The sequence below is a fragment of the Pseudopodoces humilis genome, chromosome 29 (genome assembly GCF_049639895.1).
Source record: "Pseudopodoces humilis isolate 2021_Gansu_Grassland_sample_001 chromosome 29, ASM4963989v1, whole genome shotgun sequence".
In the NCBI taxonomy this organism is placed as follows: domain Eukaryota; kingdom Metazoa; phylum Chordata; class Aves; order Passeriformes; family Paridae; genus Pseudopodoces; species Pseudopodoces humilis.
In genome coordinates, this window is record NC_142228.1 from 1,641,877 (window position 1) to 1,655,277 (window position 13,401).

General features: G+C 59.0%; 1 protein-coding gene across 5 annotated transcripts in view; it reads right to left on the reverse strand.

The window, feature by feature from the left end:
• Positions 1-13,401, reverse strand: part of SRCIN1 (SRC kinase signaling inhibitor 1) — a 58,796-nt gene that overhangs the window by 21,774 nt on the left and 23,621 nt on the right. The gene's annotated exons all lie outside the window — the stretch shown is intronic.

Here is a 13,401-nt window from a genome sequence, read left to right on the forward strand (position 1 = left end):
TCCATCCACACCCAGGGATCCATCCACACCCAGGGATCCATCCACACCCAGGGATCCATCCACACCAAGGGATCTCCATCCACATCCAGGGATCCATTCATGTCCAGGGATCTCCATCCATATCTGGGGATCCATTCATGTCTGGGGATCCATCCACACCCAGGGATCTCCATCCACACACAGGGATCTCCATCCACATTCAGGGATCCATCCACACCCAGGGATCCATCCACACCCAGGGATCCATCCACACCCAGGGATCTCCATCCACATTCAGGGATCCATCCACATCCAGGGATCCATCCACGTCCAGGGATCCATCCACGTCCAGGGATCCATCCACACCCAGGGATCCATCCACACCCAGGGATCCATTCACGTCCAGGGATCCATTCATGTCCAGGGATCCATCCACATCCCAGGGATCCATCCACATCCCAGGATCCTCCATCCCACACTCCCAGCCGAGCTCAGGCCCTGACGTGTCCCACCCCCCGTGCCAGCTCCATCCTCCTCCACCTCCCGCTCCCAGCACCAACCCCATTCCCAACCCCATCCCTCTCTCCCGCTTCCCGCTCCGGGATGAACTTTCCCAGCGCCATCCCGGTGCCTCTGAGCTCCCGCCCCGGCAAACCCCCGGACCCGAACCCGGCAGGAGCCGCCGGAGCCGGGCTGGAGCGCCGGAATAACCCTGGCAATTCCCAGAGCCCACACATTCCATTCCCGGGAACCGGGAATCACCCGGCTCCTTCTGGAAGCAGCGGGAAGTTCACGGCTCTGGGAGCCGGGAGACAGCGATGCCTTCAAGTTTGGAGAAGGGAGAATTTAATTTTCACGCCACAGACATGGAAAAATGTGGATTTTTTTTTTTTCTTTTTGGCACAAATATCCCCAAATTTGTGGCCGGCGCTGCTGCCTGTCAATAACCCCCGAAAATCCAAGATTTTCCAGACACTTGTTGAATTTTGGCAAATCCAACAGAGGGAACAAACAGCTCCCTGGGCGTGGGAAAGGCGGAGCTGGAAAGGGACAACAGCTCTATTTTAAGATGGGCAAAGAAAAAGGGAAAAAAGGAAAGAAATCAATATGAAATGATAACAGCCATCATCGCCATTTAAACGAGACATTAATTGGAAGATTTAATTAATCCTGCGAGGCGGGGTTTGGGAGGACTTGAAATGTTCTCGCCGTAGTTAATTGCTGGAAAATTGACTGCTGGGCTCGGTTGTTGTTGTTGGAGCACAAAGAGCCCTGGCAGAGCCTCACATCCAGGAAAAAATGCAGGGATGGACTGAAACGTTCCTTGCTCCCATCTCTGGGGCCGTGGGACACAGCCCTGACCCCTCCCCGGGGTGATTTGGGGTGGAGGAGGTGGATTTTGGGGCTCCCCACCATCAAGGCTGTGGTTTCTGGGTACCTCGCTCTGGCTTTGGGGTGATGCTGACCCCAGATCCCAGCTCGGATGGATCCTTAGGGAAGCGCAGGGATGGGATGGGATGGGACTGGCAGCTTGGGATGGGGCCCAGGGCTGCAGCTCAGCCTGGCTCTGCCTTCCTGGATGTTTCCCCTGATCCTGTCCTGTTCCTGTTCTCTGGGAATTCACCCTGCCCTAAATCCATCCCTCCATCCCTGAATCCATCCCTGCATCCCTAAATCCATCCCTAAATCCATCTCTCCATCTCTCCATTCATCCCTGCATCCATCCCTAAATCCATCCCTGCATCCATTCCTCCATCCCTACATCCATCTCTCCTTCCCTAAATCCATCTCTCCATCCCTGCATCCATCCCTGCATCCATCTCTCCATCCCTGAATCCATCCCTGCATCCCTGCATCCATCCCTGTATCCCTAAATCCATCCCTGCATCCCTGAATCCATCCCTGTATCCCTAAATCCATCTCTCCATCCCTAAGTCCATCTCTCCATCCCTGAATCCATCCCTGTATCCCTGAATCCATCTCTCCATCCCTAAGTCCATCTCTCCATCCCTGAATCCATCTCTCCATCCATCCTCGCATCCCCCCTGTCCCCGCCCCCCGTCCCCACCCCCCGGGGGTGACAGGGACACTTTTCCTGTCCCAGGTGAGCCCGACACCCCCTGTCCCTGCCCTGTTCTCATTCTCTGGGATCTCACCCTGCCCTAAATCCATCCCTAAATCCATTCCTGCATCCATCCCTGCATCCCTAAATCCATCCCTGCATCCCTGAATCCATCCCTCCATCCCTGAATCCATCTCTCCATCCCTAAATCCATCTCTCCATCCCTGAATCCATCTCTCCATCCCTAAATCCATCCTTGTATCCCTGAATCCATCTCTCCATCCCTGAATCCATCTCTCCATCCCTGAATCCATCTCTCCATCCCTGAATCCATCTCTCCATCCCTGAATTCATCTCTCCATCCCTGAATCCCTAAATCCATCCCTAAATCCATCTCTCCATCCCTGAATCCATCCTTGTATCCCTGAATCCATCTCTCCATCCCTGAATCCCTAAATCCATCCCTAAATCCATCTCTCCATCCCTGAATCCATCTCTCCATCCCTAAATCCATCTCTCCATCCCTGAATTCATCTCTCCATCCCTGAATCCATCCTTGTATCCCTGAATCCATCTCTCCATCCCTGAATCCATCTCTCCATCCCTGAATTCATCTCTCCATCCCTGTATCCATCCATCCCTGAATCCATCCTTGTATCCCTGAATCCATCTCTCCATCCATCCTCGCATCCCCCCTGTCCCCGCCCCCCCCCCCCCCCCCCCCGGGGGGGGAGGGGCACTTTTCCTGTCCCAGGTGAGCCCGACTCCCCCTGTCCCTGCCCTGTTCTCATTCTCTGGGATCTCACCCTGCCCTAAATCCATCCCTAAATCCATTCCTGCATCCATCCCTGCATCCCTAAATCCATCCCTGCATCCCTGAATCCATCCCTCCATCCCTGAATCCATCTCTCCATCCCTAAATCCATCTCTCCATCCCTGAATCCATCTCTCCATCCCTAAATCCATCCTTGTATCCCTGAATCCATCTCTCCATCCCTGAATCCATCTCTCCATCCCTAAATCCATCTCTCCATCCCTGAATTCATCTCTCCATCCCTGAATCCATCCTTGTATCCCTGAATCCATCTCTCCATCCCTGAATCCATCTCTCCATCCCTGAATTCATCTCTCCATCCCTGAATCCATCCTTGTATCCCTGAATCCATCTCTCCATCCACCCCCGCATCCCCCCTGTCCCCGCCCCCCGTCCCCACCCCCCGGGGGTGACAGGGACACTTTTCCTGTCCCAGGTGAGCCCGACACCCCCTGTCCCTGCCCTGTTCTCATTCTCTGGGATCTCACCCTGCCCTAAATCCATCCCTAAATCCATTCCTGCATCCATCCCTGCATCCCTAAATCCATCCCTGTATCCCTGAATCCATCCCTGTATCCCTGAATCCATCCCTGCATCCCTGAATCCATCTCTCCATCCCTGAATCCATCCCTGCATCCCTGAATCCATCTCTCCATCCCTGAATTCATCTCTCCATCCCTGAATCCATCTCTCCATCCACCCCCGCATCCCCCCTGCCCCCCGTCCCCACCCCCCGGGGGTGACAGGGACACTTTTCCTGTCCCAGGTGAGCCCAGCCCCCGCTGCCCGCGGGCACCGAGGCTCACCCGCTGTGGATAATTTATGGAATCAGTCAAACCACACAAAAAAACCCCCCCAAACCCAGGGAAGATTGAAGTTAATGGGTTTTTAGCCCCGAAGGGACGGTTCTGCCCTGCTGCTCTGCACAATGTGATGTCCCCAAGCCCCAAAGCTGTCACCGGCACCGGGGCACAGCCGGCCCTGACCCCCCTTCCCCAAAATCAGAGCAGCCCTGTGGGCACGGGACCCCCACAATGGGAATGGAACCCCCACAATGGACATGGGACCCCCACAATGGGCATGGGACCCCCAGAAATGATCATGGGACCCCCACAGATGGGCATGAGACCCCCACAATGGGCACGAGACCCCCACAATGGGCATGGGACCCCCACAGATGGGTGCAGGACCCCCAGAAATGATCATGGGACCCCCCAGATGGGGACGGGACCCCTCCAGATGAGTACGAGACCCCCCACAATGGGGACAGAACCCCCACAATGGGCACTGGACCCCCACAATGGGCACGAGACCCCCACAATGGGGACAGAACCCCCGCAGATGGGGACAGGACCCCCAGAAATGGGCACGAGACCCCCACAGATGGGGACAGGACCCCCAGAAATGAGCACAGGACACCCACAAATGGGCACAAGACCCCCAGAAATGATCATGGGACCCCCACATATCCCGGGGTGCTGGAAAGGACAGATCCTGCAGGGGTGGGGGGACACAATTCCCAAATTCCCAGTGTTATTTGGGGGGGGTGGGGTCGATCCTCTTCCAATTCCATGGGCATTCCAGGGGTGGACATGGAATGGGAATTGAGATGCCCGGGGAGGGGACAAAAGCTGCTCAGAGAGGGGACAACAACTGCTCCGACCTCGGCCTCCGGCAGCCCGTTAATTCCCAGGAAAACCGGGTTTTATGGCTCTGCCTGGCTGATGGCTTCTCCCGCTCCAGGATGATGCATTAAAGGACACCTCAACCCCCTCACATCCCTGTCCCTGCCGCCCCTGGGATGTCCCCGCTGTCCCCCAGCCCCTCGGACAGCGCCCACAGCCCGCCCCGAGCAGGGGGGACCTGGCCATGCTCACCCCAAAGCAGCTTCGCCCATCCCTGTGGAATTCCAGATTTTTTTCGGGGGGGGAAAGGTCCCGATCCTGCCTTGAGGGCTCCAGGCAGTGCCAGGATGGATGTCCTGTGTCACCCCTGTCACCCCTGCCACCCCTGCCCCAGCCGGGGCATGCAGGGCACATCTCCTGTGGGGTCAGGATAAACCCGAAACCCCACAAAAACCTTGTGTCCCCCACCCATTTCTCAGCCCTGCCCCTGGAGGGACCCTTTTATCCACACCCCGACCCCTCCCCGGGGGCTTCTCCAGCCCCAAAATTCCCCGTGGAGGCCGAGCTGGTTCCCTGCGGGATCTGAGCCCGCCCCGGTGGCACTGGAGGGGTGGAGGGAGGGGACATGGCCCCCCTGCTCCTGTCCCCGCTCCAGCTGCGAAATGACCCATTTCCCTCGCAGCCAGCCCCAAGCCGGGAATCCTGCAGCTGGATCATGGAATTCCCGGCTGGCCGGAGTGCGAATTCCAGCAGGAATTCCTCGGGGAAGGGAGTGAGGGAGCAACAAAACACGCTCAAGGCCAGGGGGAAGCCGCGCCAGGAAAAAATGTGGAATTCTGGGGCTGAGGGGGTGGGATGGGGGCCGGGAGAGGGGCGCCAAGCTCGGGATGCCCACGGCTCCCCCCGGGATTAAACCTGCTTGGATGGAACCCCCCCCGGGAGCCTCCCGAGCCGAGGGAATCCCGCTGGAGCAAAGCTTGGATCCCTGGCCGTGCCCCCGTGGTGATGGGAAAAGCCGATCCCAAAAAAACCCGTCCAGCACCTCTGGAAAAAGCAGGGGGGAGAATCCCGCATTCCATGAGAGTCAGGAACATCTCCAGCCCCTCTGGAGAAGGCAGGGAGAGGAATCCCGCATTCCAGCAGGGATGGGAGCATCTCCAGACCCTCTGGAAAAGGCAAGGAGAGGAATCCCGCATTCCAGCAGGGATGGGAGCATCTCCAGACCCTCTGGAGAAGGCAGGGAGAGGAATCCCGCATTCCAGCAGGGATGGGAGCATCTCCAGACCCTCTGGAAAAAGCAGTGGGGAGAATCCAGCAGGGTCAGGAGCATCCCCAGCCCCTCTGGAAAAGGCAGGGAGAGGAATCTCGCATTCCAACAGGGTCTCGAGCATCCCCAGCCCCTCTGGAGGAAGAATCCCCGACTCAGGTGGATTTGGGATCATCCCCAGCCCCTCTGGAGGAAGAATCCCAGACTCAGGTGGATTCAGGAGAATTCCCGGCCCCTCTGGAGGAGGCAGCAGCTCCAGGAATGGGAAAAACGGGAAGAATCTCCAACTCCAGCAGGGACAGGAGCATCCCCATCCCTTTCCCCTCTCCCCTGGAGCTTTATTTAGAAGCGGTGGGATGGGGAATAGAGGGAGACTCGGGGGTTTTTTGTCGAAGGTTGGTTTTTTTTGGGTCTTTTGTCTCCCCAGGGCTAAAAAAAAACACAATTAAGGGATTCTTTGAGCTCCTAAAAAAGCCCCGAGGATCCCTCCGCTGGAAATGGAAGCAGCTCCATTATCTCTGCCGGGAGAGAGATAAGGATTCCTCCTTATTCCTGCCTCTCCATCCTCATCCTCATCCTCCACACCCCTCTCCCGAATTCCCCTCCCCAGCTGGGAGGGTGGAATGCTCGGAGGGGAGCAGGGAAGGATCCAAGGACGCAGCAGATTTTTTGGGAAGCCAAAAAAAAAACCCAAAAAACCCAAAAAAAAAAAAAAAAAAGTGAAAGGAGGAGTGGGATCATCCCTCTGGATCGGGAAAAGCTGCTTGGATGGGGAGGGGGAGAGGGAGAGGGGTCGGGAGGGGGACAGAGGTGACAGGAGCAGCCCTGGATGTCCCACGGGTCACTTCAAAGCAGAGAGGAGGGAAAAGAAAATGGAAAAATGCGTGGGGAAGGAATTTTGCCCCTGGATGGAGCAGCTGCTGCCAACAACTCCCGGAGCTGAAGATTTCCACCCCCTGTGTCTGCCGGGGACCCTCGGGGAGGGGACACCGGGTTTGTCCCAGCCCCGCAGGCTCCGAGGGCCGTGCCGGGCCCATCCCAAGGAAAAAACGCGTCCTGCCCGACCCCTCCGTCCATCCCACACCTTCCAGAATATTCCTGGTGACGAGGACAGCAGCAGGAGAAACTCCTTTCCTCTCTGCCACCCACTCGGGGACAATCCCGGGACACACAGAGCTCAAATTCCCACCCCAATCCCGAGCTCCTCGTCCCCTCGGACCCCAAAACCCCCCGAAACAAACCCCAAAAACCGACCTGGGATGGACGAAGCCTCGCTGTCCCCGTGCCACCAGCGGCTCCTGTCCCCGACAGCCACCCCTCCTGTCACCGTCACCGGGAGGAGCCTCCCGGGCTGGGCTGGGCAGCTCCGGGTTGGGGGCTGGGAGCCCCCAGACTCCCCAAAATCCTTCCCCATGGGCACCCGGGGTGCTCCGGAGCGCGGCCGGGCATGGCCCTGGCGGAGCCTGACAGGTCCTGGCAGCTCCTGGCAGCTCCTGCCTGTCCGCACGATGGGGATGAGGGCGAGGGGGCCCCGGAATCCTTGGAAAAACAGCTGGAGCTGCAGCTGGAGCTGGAGCTGGAGCTGCAGCTGGAGCTGGAGCTGGAGCTGGAGCTGGAGCTGGAGCTGGAGCTGGAGCTGGAGCTGGAGCTGGAGCGGCGTCCCCCGTTATTTACCGAGAGCACAAAGCCCCGCTCCGGCCCCTGGCTGGACACGGATCGGGATTAATCCCTGCTAATCCCCCTCTCATGGCTTAATCCCAGCGCCCCCCGCGGATCCCATCTGCTGCCGGGGCCTCGGATGGGGTGGGATCCGTGGGGTGGGGTCTGTGGGGTGGGGTGGGATCCCTGGGATGGGGTGGGATCTGTGGGGTGGGGTGGGATGGGATGGGATCCATAGGACGGGATGGGATCTGTGGGATTGGATCCATGGGATGGGGTGGGATGGGGTGGGATGGGATGGGATGGGATGGGATGGGATCCCTGGGATGGGGTGGGATCTGTGGGGTGGGATGGGATGGGATCCATGGATTGGATTTGTGGGGTGGGGTGGGATGAGATCCATAGGACGGGATGAGATCCATGGATTGGGATGGGATGGGGTGGGATGGGATGGAATGAGATCCATGGGATCCATGGAATCCATGGGATAAGACCATGGAATGGGATGTGATGGGATCTGTGGGATGGGATCTGTGGGATCTGTGGGATCTGTGGGATCTGGAGCTGCTCCAGGAATGGGCTGGGAGCAGAGAAGGAGGTTTGGGAATGGTTCCCGGGTGGATGCTCCCAATTCTGGATCAGCTTTGCAGCTCCCTGTGGCACCCCCTGGCACGGAATTCCTTGGAGAGGCTCTGGGAAGAGCCGTGGGATCGCAGGATAACGGGATCCCCCGTGTGGGGTCCCGCCTCTCTCCATCCCTGTCCCCTGACCCACCAAAAAAGTGGTGAAAAAAGAAACAAGTGAACTAAAAATACTAAAAAATTTAAATTATCTCTGGTATTCCAAGGGAAGGGAAGGGAAGGGAAGGGAAGGGAAGGGAAGGGAAGGGAAGGGAAGGGAAGGGAAGGGAAGGGAGGGGAAGGGAAGGGAAGGGAAGGGAAGGGAAGGGAAGGGAAGGGAAGGGAAGGGAAGGGAAGGGAAGGGAAGGGAAGGGAAGGGAAGGGAAGGGAAGGGAAGGGAAGGGAAGGGAAGGGAAGGGAAGGGAAGGGAAGGGAAGGGAAGGGAAGGGAAGGGAAGGGGAACGGGAGCGGGGAACGGGAGCGGGGAACAGGAGCGGGGAACGGGAGCGGGGAATGGGAATGGCATCAGGGAATGGGAATGGGAGCAGGGAACGGGACATTCCAGCAGCCTCCAGACACCCCCTTGCTCCCTGCAGGATGCAAATTCCTCCCTGGAAAGGATCCTGGACCGCAACGGGGCATCCTCAGCCAAAGAGCAGAGTTCCTGACCCAAAACCAGCATTCCCGACTGGAATTCAGCATTCCCGGTACCCAGGCACTGCCTCCCGAGCCTGAGTATCCTCCCCCGGGCTCCAGCTGCATCCCAGCCCGTCCCAGTGCCAGACACTCCCGGCTCTGGTGCTGCCCTGCTCGGACATCTGATCCCGGCTGGATCCCGGTGAAACCGAACCCCTCTGCTCCCTGTTTTCCCTCAGCTCCACCAGCCAGGAGCGGATGAATTCCATGCAGGAAGGAATTCCACCATCCCAGCTCCTGCCCCTGGGGATGGAGCAGCCGGGAGATGCCCAGCTGGGAAGAAAAGGAGGAAAAACCCGAGGCAATTTGGGCAAAAAATGGAAGAAACGAGAGGTCCAGGGTGCTCTGAGCACCATCCAAAGGGTTTTTTCCAGGAATCTCCCGCATCCAAAGGGTTGTGGCCTCTCCATCGCCGCCTTCCCAGCCTCCTCCCCTCTCCCCCTGTCCCCGTCTCGCCACCAAATTAAAAGCGTTCCCGCCGCCGGCAGCAATAATTCATCCAACGTCTAATGCCCAACATTTTGTCAGGATTATCCCGATTAACCCGGAATTAATCCCGATCTCAATGTTAACAGGATTAGCGTTCAAATCGGATTAGGTTTTCTTTAAACCGGACCCCTCGACTAAAGGAAGGGGCCGGCCCCTCCCAGATGTGCGCGGCAGCCAGATGTGAGCCCGGGTGATTCCCACACCCTCACCCCGATCCCAGCTCCGCAGGTGACAGCACGAGGATGTCCCCAAGCCAAAGCCACCCCTCTGTCCCCGCAGAGGGGACTCGGGGGGCTGCTCGTCCCCCTCTCCCCGATTTTCCTGCTGCGAGTGCCTGATGAATATTTAAAAGCCTGGATCCTCTGCAGCCTCATGAATATTGAGGCTGCTGCTCGCCCCGCAGCTTCCCCGTTCCGCCCCTCACAGGGATCGGGATGGGGCCGGGATATTCCCGGGAGAAGGGAGATCCCAGGGATGTCCGAGCCGGGTTGAGGGAGCTGCGTTCAGCCCTAAAAATGCTCGTTTTCTCCCCAAAAAAACGCGGGTGGGGAGGCGTCGCTGATCTCAGAGGGGCAGGAGAAGGTCCTGATGGGGTCGGGATGGGATTTGGGATTGGGAAGAGCCCCAGTGAGGGGACACGTGGTGTCCTCTCCTCACCCCACTCCTCTCCCGGCATTAATTATTCACCTCTCAATAAATTCAGATGGGTTTTTATCCCTGGATTTCCTTTCCCTGTGTCTCCAACGGGAATGTCCAGCCGGGAATGAATCCCACATGAGACCCTGGGGATCCTGCTGAGGGGCTGAGCCCGCCCCAGGACAGGGATTAGGGTGGGATAAGGGGCAGGAGATGTTTTTTGGGGTGAGGCTGACACTCCTGGTTCCATCCCCGCCACCTCGGCCGGGGCTGGGCCGCTCTCGGTCCCTGCTCTGCCTCGGGTGACAGAATCTCCCCAAAATAACCCAATTACGGCATCCTTTGGGATCGCTGATGGATGGGAGCAAGGCCAAGTGCGAGGAAGCAGCAGGGAGGGGACAGGGGGACAACAGGGGGACAAGGGATAAGGGACAGGAGACAGAGGGACACGGGACAAGGGGACAACAAGGGGACAAGGGACAGGAGGCAAGGGACAGGGGACAGGGGACAGGGGACAGGAGACAAGGGACAGGGGACAGGGGACAACAAGGGGACAAGGGACAGGAGACAAGGGACAAGGGACAGGGTACAGGGGACAAGGGACAGGGGACAAGGGACAACAAGGGGACAAGGGAGAGGGGACAAAGGATGGGGACAGGGGATAGGGGACAAGGGACAGGGACAGGGGACAGGGGACAGGGGACAGGGGACAGGGGACAAGGAATGGGGGACAAGGGACAAGCCCTGGCACCCAGGAGGGGACCCTAGGGGACAGTGACAGGGACACGGAGGTGGCAGGTGACACGGCTCAACTCTCGGGATTTGCTGGCCCAGCTGGGGACAGGGAATGCCCGTGGGCACATCTCTGGAGGAAAAAAAAAACCCGAAAGGTTTGAAGTGTAAAAAAATCCCCCAAAGCAGCTTCAGCAGGAAGAGGCGGAGGGAAAGAGCCCCAGATGTGCGATTCCAGCCCCGGCACTGCAGCAGGTTGTGCTGCTGCATCCCCACTGGAAAATCCAATCCCGTCTCTCCCCGCCGTGCCTCAGTTTCCCCATTCCCGCGCTGAGGATGCCTCTCCCATTCCCAGCGCCTTGATGGGGTGGGCGCCACCCCCGTCCAGTGGCAGGAGATTGGGATGAGGAGACTTTTTAATCACTTTTCCAACCAAAACCATCGCGCCTTTCCGCGATCGTAAACATTGACCCGGACCGACGGGTGACAGCGGGCAGCACCTCCCGGAGAGGCCGGGAAACCACCCAAGCGCCGACCCCCAAACCACAGCGAGGCGGTTGGAGCAGCCTCTCCCCGCTCTTCACCCACCCCAAATCCCCCTTCCCACCGGGAACAAACCAGCCGGGTCACCTCTGGAAGCGCGGCGGAGCCGAGGCGGGCGGGAGGGCGAGGATGGAGGGGGAGAGGCTGGAGCGGGAGCAGCGGGATTTCAGGAGCTGAGCACTCGCTGCCTGCAATTTGCTCATCTCCTGCGAGTAAACACCGCGGCCTGCCTCTCATTCCGGCTGGGCGAGCGCCGCCGAGGTGGAAATGGCTTCCCGCAAGGAGAGCCGGAGCTCCCGGGAAGCCGCAGCCCCGATCCCGATCCCCAGCTCCAGCCCGCTGTGGGTGAAGCCGCTCCAGACACTTGTTCTGGAGACAAACGCGTCCTTTGTGTCCCCCGCCGCTCCCCCGCCCGCATCCCAGCCGGTTTTTTTTCCCTTTCTGTATCTTTTCCTTGGCTGCTTTTGATGTTCCTTTAAAGTCCCGGCTCCAAAGGAGCTCTCCCGAGCCTTTGGATCTTCCCGTTCCTCCCGCATCCCACCGGGAGCCGGCCCACCCCTCGCATCAGCGCAGCGGGAGCCCCCGGCCCTCTCCACAGAAATTCCCCAGGGGATTTCTCCCCTCCCCTCCCTCCTTGGATCAGGACATCCCAAAAAAAACCCGCGAGCCTCTGGGATGGCCCCGCCCGGGATTTTCGGGCAGGGAAGGTGGGAGCGGGGATTGAGGGGATGGAAAAGTGGTGGGAGGACTGGGATGTCCTGGATAAGGGACTCGGGAATGCGCCTGGGGGCAGCAGCGTGACAGGGACACGGAGGGGGCGATCGATGGCCCCGGGGGAAGGGACAGCGGGGCCGGCTGGATCTGGAAACCGCGGCGGAAATCCCAGGGATGTGGGATTGGGATTTGGATTGGGATGTGCTGGGGCAGGAGGATGGGGAGGGGCAGGGACTGCTCCAAGGAACCGGGGGGACGTGGGGATGAACGGCCTGGGGACACGGTGACACCCTGGAGCCACCTCTGGTGTGACAGCAGTGCCACCAGCACCACTGAGATGGGTCTGGGGACACGGTGACAACCTGGAGCCCCCAACAGTGACATGGACCAGCACCCCAAGATCAGCCTGGGGACAGGGTGACACCCTGGAGCCCCCCCCTGCAGTGACAGCAGTGCCACCAGGACCACTGAGATGGGTCTGGGGACACGGTGACAACCTGGAGCCCCCAACAGTGACATGGACCAGCACCCCGAGATCAGCCTGGGGACAGGGTGACACCCTGGAGCCCCTCTGCAGTGACAGCAGTGCCACCAACACCCTGAGTTCCGTGACAAACTCAGCAACGCGGGGACCCCCTTCCCCAAATCCCACACCTGAGGAGCCCCCAGTGGCAGCCACCACCTGTCCCCAAGCAGCTGGGGACAGCAGGACGGGAGCAGCAGCCACAATTCCATCCCTGAGTGTCCCGAGAATCCAGCACAGCCCTTCCCCCATCCCATCCCCCACCTGCAGCCCCCTCCTCTTTATGGGGGGATGGGGCAGCCCCACCTCGGCCCCCTCCCCCCAGCATCAGGCACAGCCAGGGACCCCAAAGAGCCCTGAAAGTTGAATTTTGGGGCAGCTGAAGGCCCCGCCTGGGGCTGCAGGAGCCCCTCGGGGGACACAGGTGGTGGCGGTGGCCTCGGGGATGCCACCAGCAGCTGCTCGCCAGCCCCCTGTGCCTCACGCCCCACTTGGCAGCGGGGGCAGGGCTGGGATTTATCCCACAGCGGGGAGAGCCGGGAAGAGGCTCCTCCTGCAAAGGTTGGGTGGGAAAAAAATATGGGATTAGAGGAAAATCATCCCTGTGGAACCCTGTGGGGCCAGGGGATTCCTGAAGCCCAGCCCTGTTTTATTCCTTAGTCACAAAAAATCGGGAAAAAAATTTAAAAAGTGAGGATTTTGTGCCTCCCCTCCCTTGGCAGAGCCAGGAATGTCCTAAAGTCCAGCCCTGCTTCATTTCTTAGTCACAAAAAACGGGAAAAAGATTTAAAAAGTGAGGATTTTGTGCCTTCCTTCCCCTCACAGCTCCAGGAATGTCCTAAAGCCCATCCCTGTTTCCCGTTTCCCACCTCAAACACTCCGGGAATGAAAACTCGGGACAAACGCGAATATCCCGGGAGATTCCCTGCTTTTTTTTTTTTTTTTTTTTTTTTTTTTTTTTTTTTTTGGGTTTTTTTGGAGGGTTTTTTTTTCCACGAACTCAGCGGGGACACCGCGCCAAGGTCACCCGGCATCGCCGGCG